Below are 13,216 nucleotides of genomic sequence, written 5' to 3'. Positions count from 1 at the left end.
AAGAGAGGAGCAGCATAATTCAGACAGCTTTTAACCCAGTCATTTTTGAATGCCTGGTTTGTACCAGGGACTTTCCAAACCATCGAAGAAGGCTTCATTTTTGTTTTATGTATACTTAAAGAGTTGAAGACACAGGAAAAGTGCAAGGTGTGAGAGAGTAACCATGAGGCATGAGTGCTGTAAGCAGGAAAAGACTCAAGCAAGGCAGAGGCAGGCAGGAAAGATTAAACTACAGCGAATTACAGCGATTTTCCATTTATAATAATAAGTTTAACTTAAATGTTCAAATGCTAGAAAAATAAAAGCAGCACAGTGAGAACACTGTTAAAATGCCTTTTGTTTTAATGAAGCATTCACTTCAGGCGTGGCAAAGCTTATGTAGATGCTGCCGCAGAGAATGGGAAAGAAAACACAGTGCGGGTGCTTAGGAGAATTACTGAGAAGAGTGATCACAAATCTATTAAGACACCAGTTTTCACGGCTCTGTGATTTTGAGCAACATTAAAAAACCTAGGTGGGAAGGCACAGGCAGAATGCTCGGTTGAGTCACTTTGGTCAAATGAAAAATGGTAGAAAATGAGTACAGGAAGTGAAGATTTGGGGAGACAGATATTGGAGTTGTATAGTAGGTCTGTCTGGATGGTTAAGTGGACAGATACAATGTCAGCGCAAGCACTGGTTCTTGGAGGTAAGGACAGCATCCATTGCATACACCTTTCCACGTGATGAACTGAGTGGTCAGTAACCAGTGGATAATAATGAAGAGGACTTGTCAGGGCAGAAATGGTGTCCAGTTAAGCAACTGACTTCTCAGTCTCCACACTTTAACCAGTAGTAATGATAACAAGAGATGTGTTGACAGAACACAGCCATTCAGGTTTCCAAATCAATAGGAAAAAGAAGGAAGATGACAGGAGATGCTGGCCGGTAGGGAGGTAGGGCATTTAAGTTCAAGGAAAAAGAAAACCAAACACCAATCAATTTATTTACATTTGCTATGCCTCTTGTTAAGCAACCTAGTTGAGTTGCACTTTGTGGTAAACTGTTTTCACTGTAAACTAATGACCACCTACTCAAACAGTGCCCTTCCAACCTAGACCAGCACTCCGTATGGCTCTGGTAAATAACTTCTCTCACATTTCAAACTTATAAACACTCTCCAGCTTATTAAAATTCTGACAGGTGAACTAAAGTTCCAGAGATTTCCTCAAGTTTGCATGTCTGTTTCAACTGTGACCTGCCCCTGACTTTGCTCTACAGGAATGTCCCCCCATGTGAAAGACAAACAATATCCGTATAAGTTTTAGAAACTAAAGACCACATCCCTGGATATGCATTAACTATTCTTCTCTTGTAAATTATCTTCTCCATGCTCATCTTCTGGTGTCTATGTAGAAACACTAAAAAATATTCCATCTCAAAGAGAAAAAAGTTACTGCAAACCCACTTATTCTCAAGAAACAGCTCCTTTCTCAAACTTCCATAGACTGTGAAATGAGTCAGGAACTCCTCTCCCGAACGCCTTCTCACTCAGAACATTTCATCTAGGCTTTGATTTCTACCCCATGATGTTACAATTTCAGATAACCAGGAAACTCCCTGTGCTCAAATATGCCTGCTGTATTTTCAGTCCTTGTCTCAGTTAGTCTCAGTAACAGCCAACAGAGGCAATCACTTTTCATTTGTTATCGGACATTATTACCTGGCCTTTAGAATTCCACTGATTTCTGGTGTGTGTGTGTGTGTGTGTGTGTCTGTGTGTCTGTGTGTGTGTGTGTCTGTGTGTGTGTGTGTGTCTGTGTGTGTGTCTGTGTATCTGTCTGTCTGTTTGCGTGTTTTTCTCTGTGACAATATATTTTCAATCTTTGCAAGCTATTCTACTACAAACATATTAAAATGCATCAAAATTATTTATTGATATTATCATTAGTCTCTCTAGCATTTTCCCAGGTATTCAGATCCATACCAAACATTTCAATTACCAGTCAAATAAACAAATGAATCCTTCTTTGTTGATTTACTCTTCTCATCTGTTTGTTCATTATAGGTCACTGCTCACTCAAGAGTTATACTTGCCTAAAATGACAGACACAGTGGTATTCATAAAGAAATAAGAGAAAAATGATCACTAGATATTTCTTTATAAGTGCCTTTTCCTTTTTAAAATGAATTCATAATTTCTCAATACTCAATTCAGACTGTAATAATCTAATTATCACTCTTCTCTCTCTTTGACTTCTATACTACAGGGGGCTGCACACATCACTACACATAGGTTGAAGTTTTCTAATTTCTACATCTATGTGTTTTCTTCTACATCTGAATTTAGCATCCCCATGGCATCAAGGTCAGACTAGAGTTATAATTTTATTTCCATCATCATGTATTCTAATGCAACATAGGGACTAAATATGTTTTGAATGGATAGTTGAATGCTGATAAGTCAGTACTTTTTAACTTTCTAACTCCAATTTTCAAAGACATTTTAGTAGATGTTCCCAGGATGAGAGACCCTGTGATTAACATTGGGGAGGTTTGCACTTAAACTTCTACCTACAGACTCTAACACATACTGTGTCGGAAGCAGTACTTCAATGCGCCCTTGGTATTTATAATTTGAGAAGAAATTCTGATCAACATGGTGCTACTAATGAATGAAAACTACATCAAATATAACAGATCCTCGGTTTTGTTTAACTGCATCACTAATGCTATGAATGAGAGTCCGTTTGTTAAAACATATTTTAAAGTTAAAGTCAAATATAAGATCTTTCCATAAGAAGTATCCTTATACTGATAAAAACCTCTGTTAAGCATCAAATGCCATACAAGTAGGCACCCAGGTAACTTGGATAAAAGCTTCATCAATAGACAGAAAAGATTTCCAATATAAGATCAAAACCTTAGTACTTCTCTCTACAAAACCATGAGTTTTTAGTTTTGTATAGAGCATATTCCAAACTAGAGACTTGACAAGTTGTTGTCAACCTTCCTAACACTGCAACCCCTTCTTAATACAGTTCCTCATGTTGTGGTGATTCCCAAACCATAAAATTATCTTCATTCCAACTTCAGAACTGTGATTTTGCTACTGCTGTGAATCATAATGTAAATATCTAATATGCAGATGGAAAGGAGAACCCTGTGAAAAGGGTTGTGACCCACAGTTTGAGAATCTCTGCTTTAAACAAGTAGAAATGATTGCTCTCTGAATGGGTTCTATGCTACCCCTCTTTAACAGGTGACAAGCAGGGACTTCTGTTTGGCAAATAGAAAGTTCTAACATATGCTGCGACAAACAAGCTTATGTAACAATAGAACACCCATCCTGGTATCCAGATCTCTTATTAAGAACAGCAGGATAGCAAAGTGACTCATCAGCTGTGTGCTCTCTCTTGATTCTAGTAATTTGGGACAAGTGTGGGGAAGTTACAGTTGTTAATGTGCCGCTCTAAATGACAGATGAGAGAAGTTACTAAGCAACATTAAGTACTTGCATTTTTCTATTCTTCCAAAGCTGTCTAAAGCTGAATAATTCCATAATATAAAGGGAAAAGAGAAGGTAATGTAGGAGTCATGTTTTTGACTGAATGGAAACGTTCTGTTTAATAATTCAGAGAATGCGATTAACCGTGAAGGCATCAACTTTGGTCTAAATGATTACGTCAGCTTAGGTGGAATCCCCTGAACTCACTGTCACCTTCTAGCCTCGCTGCAAGCTACATAGATCAGAACCACAAGGAAGCGCAACAGAATGGAGTGGGGCAGGTAGCTTTGAGAGTTTCATCCTAATGGTTCTGGCAACTAGATTCTTTCCATGCGACTTGGCTCCCCTGTTGTTAGCATCAGCTCTTAATTCTTATCAAAGTAAGATTATATGAGTAAATCATGTACTTGGCTCCGTATTATGTATGTATCCTTGGGCCCAAGTTACTAGAGTTATGGCAACTTTTAGCACTGTAAGGATTTCTTTCATTTCCTGACTCATCCTTTGCTGACCCTGGCAGAATGCTTCACAAGGAAACCTATCCATGGCTGAAGAATAAAATCAGATACAGGGGCATGGTGTTAATGTGTCTGTCTCTTGATGTGGCAATCTTAGTAACTCCATTCAAATAACCCTTAAACATCCCAGAATTAACTGGCTATTTTTTTTTTTTTACAGAATTCAAAATCCACTTGAAGAAAGTCCAGGCAAGTGAGACTTTTCCAGGTCTCCCACTCTTCATTAGCCAGCAAAGAGAAGATTTGGTGAACAGCCAAGGAAGAAACTCTCCCTTATGTTCTCTGTGTCAGCAAAACAGGTTGCTGAATAAACCACCAACTCATCTTTCTTCAGGTTCTGTTTTCAGGTCAAGAGTTCTGTAATGGTTTCCCATAGCACACTCCATTTCTTTTGGTTTATGTATAACTCAAAGGCTGTCTGTCTGGACAATAGCTTTCCTCACATAAGAGATACACATAGGTAACAACAGCAGACTAATCAATATAGACCAAAACAGAATGCTATCTGATATACTCAGTGTACAGCATGAGTGTGTTTTCAGAATGTTAGAAAGAAAAATGAAAGAGCTCTCATCGTAGTTTTAGAATGGTGTGACAAATTATGATTTCTGAGGTTTGTGTGTTCCAAAGACTTCCAGTGTCTTTACCCCTTGGGGCGAAGTTTATAATGCATTTCTGATTTACTGCGTTATCAGTAACCTCTTTTTAAATATTTCAAGAAAATCATTTTGAGTAAAATAATAATGAAGACAGTATAGAAAGAAAATGTAAGATGGTAAATAACTTTGCAAGTATCACTAATTTAATTAATATAAAGAAAAATAAGGGCTGTATACATTTAGAGTCCCTTTAGGACATTTTTTCTTAATACATCTGAAACAAGATTCCAAGTCACGTGGGACTAGAAATAGCTAATGTGATTCACCCTTCTGTCTGTGGTCTCTCTCTCTCTCTCTCTCTCTCTCTCTCTCACTCTCTCTTTCTCTCATATCTGTACAAATGTGTATAAGCGGGGCATTTGTATATGTGTGAGTGGATGTGTGTGTGCCATGTGCGGTATAATTGTAGAGGGTATATGCTTGTACATGCGTATGGATGTGTGCATATTTGTGTGGGGGTGGAGGCTAGAAGTTGACTTCCAGTGTCTTACTGTATAGCTTACCATTACTTATTTGTCTGTTTGTTTATTTGTTTGTCTACTGAATCCAGAGTTAACGGATTCAGCTAGACTGGCTGACCAGTGAGTTCCTGGAGGACAGTGAGTTCTTAGAGACAGGAGGATCCCTGTCTCTGCCACTCACAGCACTGGAGTTACAAAGGCAAAGCATCATGCTTTGGTCCATGTGGGTACTGAAGATGGAAGGGAAAGACTTTGAGCTCACAAAACCCTTTCCTCTTGGATGCTCCCCTCTGTACTACCCCATATATTTTGCATATTTATTATGAGACGTTCTAAAGTCTCAACATAAACACTTAAAGCAAATATTTATATGTAGTGGGTTTTATTTTTATCTTGGTTATTTTAAAAGAAATCTGAGCCACATTTAAATATTAGACTGATGTTTAATATAACATTAAGTATTGAGTCCAGGCAGGCATTTTGAACAGAGTCAGAAATGTTAAACTCTATTTCACAATTTGTAAGAAATAAATGAAAAGAAATTCAAATTAGCATATTTGCATATTGAGCAGTTTTATGTGAGGTTGATTTTTTCCAAACCATTATCTATATTTCTATCTCATCATGAACAATCAAAATGTGGAATTATCTAAAGGCAAAGAAAATAAATTATAAACCAAGGACCAGCTGCTTTGCTAGGGGAACATCATACTGTGATTACTCATTTAATGAAACTCTAAAGACATTTTAAATAGCTAACACACTTCTCTTCCGACCTGTCCTCCTACTGATTAAAATTCGTATGTGGTAACTGATTTATGGGCATTAGAGAGAAGAATAGTGTAGAATGATTTGACCTCAGAAGGAACTATGAAACAAGCCTCCCACTTGAAAAGCCATGTGCTAGGTCCAATTCACGTAGTCATGGGTTTAAATATGTAAAGAAAAAAATAGAATTTAAATTATCACAAGAACTAAATGCACTTCTCTGGAAGACAGATTGAAGACTGATTTTCCCTTTATTAACCATGGTTTAATTCTCTGGTGGTAATGTTGAATGCAAAGTTCTGCTGACAGACATGAACAGCATGTTCATGGGTTATGTATGGTTAGATTAAAACTGTCTACAAAGTTTTTCTCCAGTAAATCTAAGACATAAAACAATCTTGAGGGGCTGGTGAGATGGCTCAGTGGGTAAGAGCACCCGACTGCTCTTCCAAAGGTCCGGAGTTCAAATCCCAGCAACCACATGGTGGCTCACAACCATCCATAACAAGATCTGATGCCCTCTTCTGGTGTGTCTGAAGACAGCTAGAGTGTACTTACATATAATAAATAAATAAATCTTAAAAAAAAAAAACAATCTTGAAGCTTTGTTTCAGGCCAGGGATGTACCTTAGACAATAGAGTGCTTGCTTACTTTGCTAGAAGTCCTGGTTGATTTTGAGCTCCACATATACCAGATGTGGTACACAACACAATGTCAGCATTAGAAAGTGAAGTAAGAAATATCAGACATTTCATGTTGCCTTCAGCTACGTCATGAATTGGAGACCAACTTGCACTATTTGACAACTTGTCTCCAAATAAATGAAGTGTTTTCAACTTCATGCTACTAACAAAGGACAGAGCTCCTTTGATGTCATTATTCCAGCATTTGGTTTTATTTTCTGTCCAAAGATAAATTAATATTTCAACCCCCCAAATTAGATGTCAAAAATAATTTTAATTTGTGATTTGAAGATAATATATTAATTTATCATATTATATCTATCCCATAAACATAATAAGAAATCTAAAATACCCAGGAATTAGGAGCTTCCTAAGTGGAGACCTGAAACATAGATAGAGATTTCCACACCTAACTCAAAAAACATGCAAAGTCAAAACACAGCTATACAGAGAATACCATGTAAACTAACCTTCACGCTATTTCTACAAATTGGGCATAAGAAATTAATTTTGTGCTTTGATGCAAGTCCCATCCACCAAGATATTTTATCAATGCAGAGAAATATCTCTCCCAGAATATGAAGTACACTTTAAGTCCCAAGAATTTAGCATAATAGATTCACAACCCAAACTACAGAGGGAACTAAATGTGGTTTAAATGATTTTATCGTGTTTTTATGTCTTCCTTATCCCAGTTATTTGTCTGCCTCTGACCTTATATTGAAATATGACTTTTCTGATTTATTGAGGATATTAGTTTTACCCATTATACAAGTGGGTTTCCCTATTATTCAAGGTGCTGAATTCAGTTGATTATATCAAGTTCTTATTAAGCTCCAAAACTGTGTCCTGTAAAGCAGTACAATTCTGAAAATAAACAAGTAGTCTTAGCTTCTGTCTTCAGTGAAGAAACCAAATAATTTCTGCCTTTATTGACAAGCACAAATTAGAGTAACCCCACAGACTGTAAAGCCAGTGGTTAGAATCCAGACAGAATCCACAGTGTTTCTCATGTTAAAGTAGAAATTTAAAATATTAAGATGCACCTTGAAGTGAAACATTTCAGTGTGCAGAAAAACCAAGAAGAGTTTGTTTGCCTAGAAATAAACTACAGACAGAGGAGGAAATGTAAGCAGAAACAATGGAGGTGAGAATAGTGTATATTCTCAGGGTTATAATAAGACCAGGGCTTATTAGTAAGTTTGCAGCTTCTTGTTTAAAAGTATGACTTGCAGAGCCAGACAGTCTGGATTCAAGACTCACATTTATATCTACCAACTTGTAACTGTGGTAAAAGTTACTTGACCCTTCTTCATTTATATTCTTCAGTTTGCTCCTTTATATAATGGGAAGGAAGAATATGGGTAGGATTGTCAAGATAAGGTTATAGTGAGAATTACATGTATGATGCTTGTAAAAGCACTGTCATGTAGGGCACAGTGCATAAAAGCCACTGCCATTGTATTTAAGTTATTAGTGGCTGTTTAAAAGTCAACTCTCAACACAGTTTCCACTCCCAACAAGACATGTTACAAATGACAAGAGTCAGGACCAAAGGGATGTTTGCATCCCACTATCACACACATACACTCATGTTTCCCAGTCACAAACACACACACACACACACACACACACACACACACACACACATGAGAATAGTGCTAGAGAATGAACCCTGTTTATAGAGCACTCTTCTCTATTTTCTGATATTTGAGTCTATATTTGCTTTTACTCCTTGCATTTAGTATGATTGGCAGCTGGCAGTCAAAATTGACCAAGTCAAGGACACTGTGCTTTAAATTTACCATGCAATGCAAACTTCCTGTTAAAAGGCGAACCCTTCATTTCATGGCTCAGATAACCCATAAGGAAAAATAAAAGTCTGCTGTTTAAATTTAGCATGCTGAGAAAGACCAATCCTGGAATATGGTTTGGCTCTAAGCCTATAACATTTTCAGGGACTCTTACTTGTTTTCTCATCTGTGGGAAGAAGATAAGTGACAGTAGCCAGGTTACGCTCCTTCACATGTGACAGTTTACCCAAGGGAATCATTTTGGTTTTATCCTCATTAGGTAAAAGTGGCCTTTAGTTTCCTGGCAAATTTTTAGGAAATGATTATGCAAGAAGCAGAGGTATTCCATGTTGTCATCACTTCATCTTGTCACCTGGCCCGTCCACACAGTATTCTTTATCAGTTTCCTTTTTTTTTTTTTAATAAGGATTGCCCAAAGGGAACACTAATTAATTTTTATAACCAAACTTCATAGGCTATGTCTGAGTCTCTGCTCTATCCTTGACTTTGAAGTCTACCACAAATACATCCCAAAGAACTTTTATTTCCATGTCTCACGGGATAAAAGAGGTACCCACATTTATCCAGCAGCCGCCTATGGCCTATGGAGGAGTTCCCTCTTGGAACTTTCAGACCATTTTCTCCCGTATTAGCTCCTTCATCTTCTAATTCCTGGCACCCAGCCCAGTTTTGTTTCCACAGTTTGTAAAGCCAGAAATTGGAATGGTGACTATGCCAAGTTCAGACTTGGGGTCAAGTGAGATTCCAATTCTTGTGGTTTGAATCTTGAGTACAAAGAGAGCAAGGCAATCTCTCTTACCTAGCATGATTTCTCAAGTACCTCCAACTCTCAGCCCCTTCAAAAAGGATACACTGAAGCCAACTGCGTCACAGCACAATTCTTTCTTAATAGAACAGGTAGCAGTGTGACTAGGAGTGGGAGGCACACCATGGAGGTTATCACAGCCTACCATTGTCAACTCTATTACTTTCAATATATTCTTTTTTAATTCAACCCTGGGTTGGATTTTCTTTTACGTGGTAGAAAATATCTTCCTTCTATAGCTTCTACACCGTTGATAAAATAACTCATTCAAAATGCTTTACCCACAGAACTCTTATTTGAGGTTAAACTTCATGTCAGGGTTTCAGGAAAGAGAAAATCCTACAGGACTTGGAAAAGAATATCATCCCCAACTTTGCCTGAAGCTTCCCCTGGGCAGGTGCTCTTGGCTGGAGGTATTGCTTCTGTGGAGGTTCTGTAGCTGTCATGCATAGACAAGCACAGTTCTGATCCAGAAGCCATCCAGGAAAGGATAATGTTCAAATGGTTTCCCTTGCCTGTGTATAGCCCCAGTTGTTATTAGTAGGTAGATTTAGATTCAGGGACTAACTTTGAGATTTCTGACGACAAATATTTCTTTCTTTCAAAAGCATGCAAGGCAAAGTGTGAGTCACAAGCTTCTTGCCTCGGCCAGGCACGGTCGCAACAAATTTTGCTAATGGTTTAAAAATTAAAATAAGATCTCTACAAAGTACTTTTAACTATAATCTTCCCAGATACAATACTGTCCTCTTGCAGTATGAAAAAAAATTCTGAAGCATGGAGTAAGCACATGGCTATAACTTGGCTCCAATAAGCTTCTTTCTTGAAGAACTCTTGATAGATGGCTGTGGGATTCTTAGCCAGGTTTTTTTTCAATTAGCTGAATATCTGATTTCAAGTACTCAGTGTCTGTCGTCATAGTGTTATGGAAATGCTTGGAAACTCACCACCACATATTCTTACAGTAAGGATTTTCTCTCTCTCTCTCTCTCTCTCTCTCTCTCTCTCTCTCTCTCTCTGTGTGTGTGTGTGTGTCTCATTCTCTCTCTCTCATTCTCTCTCCCTCTTATTCTCCCATTCTCTCTCCCTCTCATTCTCTCTCTCTCTCTCTCTCTCTCTCTCTCTCTCTCTCTCTCTCTCTCCTCTCTCTCTCTTTATTGCTTTGTAAAACATTTACCCTGCATATGTAGAACCATGACAAGCATATTTCCTGGGTCATAAGCTACTCAGAGTTAAATTTAGAGATTATGCATGGAAGTTTTTGATAAACAGAATGGACCCCTAAATAGTTGAATATTGCAAGAGCAAAAATTGCCCAAACACTGAGTGAGCCTTTCTATTTAGAGAATTCGGAGATGAGTAGCTGACTAGTTAAAACAATTCTCATTACTCCTTGACCTGACTTATTTGTAATAAAGTAATAGATTGGATGATTTAGGGAAAGAGTCAGACAATTTTAAACTAAACTGGCAGGATAAATGCAGCCCTGGATTTCCTATTTTATCATAACAGCAGATTTCAGAATTACATCGCGTTTCACAATTACTAATTTTAGTATATTCTCTTTCTAATTTTTTAGACAGTGTCACACTCCATAATCTAGAAATACCTGTGTAACTTGGTCTGGCCTCAAATTCAACAGTTCTTCTGTTTTAGAGCTGGGTAGGAGAACAGGTGTAAGTCCTGTCTGGCCACAGACTTTACCTCAAAAGTTCAAAACCACTTTGACCTACGAAGCCCATGATAGTTTATATGCAGTTGTCTGTTGGAAGATTCTGGAGTCCTGGAGTCTGCTTTAGGTACCTTCCGCTGTAACTATAATATTTCTTGGAATAAAATACAGTGAAACCGTCATTTCTCCAGCAAGCCTTCAACTAAGTGGAAGATCTTTTCTAATTATGATATTCTTTTATTTCTCGTTTCTGTTGTGTTTTTCCTGTCATTAAAAAAAAAAAAAAGAAAATGTGTTGGGGGTTCGATTTTCCATAAGAGAAAAACTGGTCAGATAATCCCAACTGTTTTAAGTTAATTATTTCTACTTTCCTTTCAGAAAAGACCTTTAGGGTTCTGCCAAACTCCTTATTTATTCGCTAATTTGCTTTACAATAGGCTGGCCCATGCTGACCTATTTTTAAAAGAGTTGGTTATCTGCACTTTGAATAAACTGGCTGGAGTTGTTTTGGAAAGTTCTTTAGCCTTCGTTTTCTTCTGCCAGCGAACACAGCCCTGTTAAGTAGCTAAGTACAATGGCATCTTCATGTAAAATCGTCCCTTTCAAATCATAAGTATTTCAGATGATACTGGTTAGGAGCTGGAGACGATGGTAGCAGTAAGAACCTAGGAGGCTCTTCACCCCACCCACAGAGAACAACCTGAATGTTTAGCCAGATCATCCGTGTCGCCCAGACTGTCATTAAGCAGCTAGCTATAGATCTAGTTCATCTTTAGTTTTAATGTTATAAAAGTAAGGAAACGTCGTGCGTGTTTTGTTTGTTTGTTTATGTACAAATAGGAAATGAATCTAGAATGGAATTTAGGACAATCGGGGAATTTAAAAATCGAAGCCGGCTTCTTTGATTCCTCACCATCCGCCCCCACAAACCACCTTCCCTCTCATCCGTAACTTTCAGGAGGTCACACTCGCTCGCCAGTCTCATTGCCTGGAATCACAATAAATCGAGCACTTTCCCCAGACTTACTTAGCTAACATTAGGTTCTCTGCTGCAGATAACAGCAGGCGACCAATAACTAGCACAGAAATGAGGGACACAAAATGCTTTCAGATTTGCATGGGAAATCTGAAGCTCTGCTTTCCTAACTTTCCTCGCCATTTCTTCTCGGCTTCCCTTCCCCCGCACCACATACCCAGAGGCCACTCAAACTGCCAACCGTGCTGAGTTGAACTTACTGCAGCGTGATGCAGGCGAAGGCTAGGCGCATCTCTGAAGCGAGAGCGACAGCTTTTCCGGAGATGAACTGGGACCAGCCAGCTCTCAGGATCCTTTCCAATTCACACGCTCTCAGCTCAGTCAGAAGGCTCCCACACAGCCCGGCTTCCCCCAAGAGCAAAGCTTCAAGAACTCTGCTCAGAGCATCCTCCTCCCTGCTGCCACCCCCTTCCAGAACACACGGCCCGTTGGAACTAGTGACTGAAAGATGGAAGTCTTCTTCCAGGCGATGGCAGGGGCTGCCTGCAACCCACCACTCCCAGATCATTTGCAACTCAAAAACAGCGGAGGCTGAGAGCTGTAGGCTTCCGGAGCCTGAAAGTCAATTTTGGCTTCTTCTCTTCCCCACATCTCACTCCTCCCACTTCACCCTCCCCTGCCGAGGCCACCTCCAGTCCTCTGGTAGTCCGCACAGGCTAGGTATCGCTTAGGCTTCTTTCCTTATGCAAACCAATAAGCATTGGGAATGAAACTGAATTTGTCAGAGAGGAAATACCTGTTGTCCGTGCCTATTGCTCTTCTCTCATCTGTCATGGTCCAGGATTTGTGTGACAACGCGTTGATTCGGGAAGTGTGTGCAATTGTGTGTGTGTGTGTGTGTGTGTGTGTGTGTGTGTGTGTGTGTGTGTGTGTGGTGATGAGGCGGCGGCGGTCTGCTTGGCTGCAAGCTATAGCCCTGCTGCCTGGCTGCTGAGGCTGCTGTTGCTACTATAGCCCTTGGAACACAGGGGGAAATAAGACAGAGAGACAGGGCTTCCCAGCTGTTTAACTGCTGGCTGAGTTATGATCAGGCGGTTGGGGAGACAGTGCAGCCATCAGTAGCTGTTATTGAGACTTTGAGCTGTATTGTCTTCAGTTCCTATCACTTAGTGTACATTTGTCCCTCCACCAGAAATCTGATGCCGGACTACCCTCTCTTTATTACTAAATTATATTCTAACTGGCTACTCAGTCGCAGCCCACTCACCTCATCCATTTAATGCTCTCTCTTGCTTCATCCCTGCTTGGTTACTTAGAGCAGGTGACTGGATGGTGGATCTGATAAACTACAAAGGCAATGAACTGATGATGA

At 39.2% G+C, this 13,216-nt stretch overlaps 1 protein-coding gene across 8 annotated transcripts in view; it reads right to left on the bottom strand.

Annotated features, from left to right (window-relative positions):
* The window catches only part of Dgkb (diacylglycerol kinase, beta), a 754,071-nt gene extending 741,181 nt beyond the window's left edge, over nt 1-12,890 (bottom strand). For 2 of the 8 annotated variants that reach the window (XM_006515068.3, XM_017315019.2), the window contains exon 1: nt 12,641-12,890. The gene's annotated coding sequence lies outside the window, so the exon portion shown is untranslated. Of the gene's footprint in view, nt 1-12,104; nt 12,611-12,640 lie in introns of those variants that run through there. The other 6 variants (NM_001361686.1, NM_178681.5, NM_001361688.1 and 3 more) reach the window with 5 other exon arrangements.
* Nucleotides 12,891-13,216: the final 326 nt, after the last annotated feature.

Source organism: Mus musculus, chromosome 12 (assembly GCF_000001635.26).
Source record: "Mus musculus strain C57BL/6J chromosome 12, GRCm38.p6 C57BL/6J".
NCBI classification, from domain to species: domain Eukaryota; kingdom Metazoa; phylum Chordata; class Mammalia; order Rodentia; family Muridae; genus Mus; species Mus musculus.
This window is presented reverse-complemented; position numbering and strand designations above follow the sequence as displayed.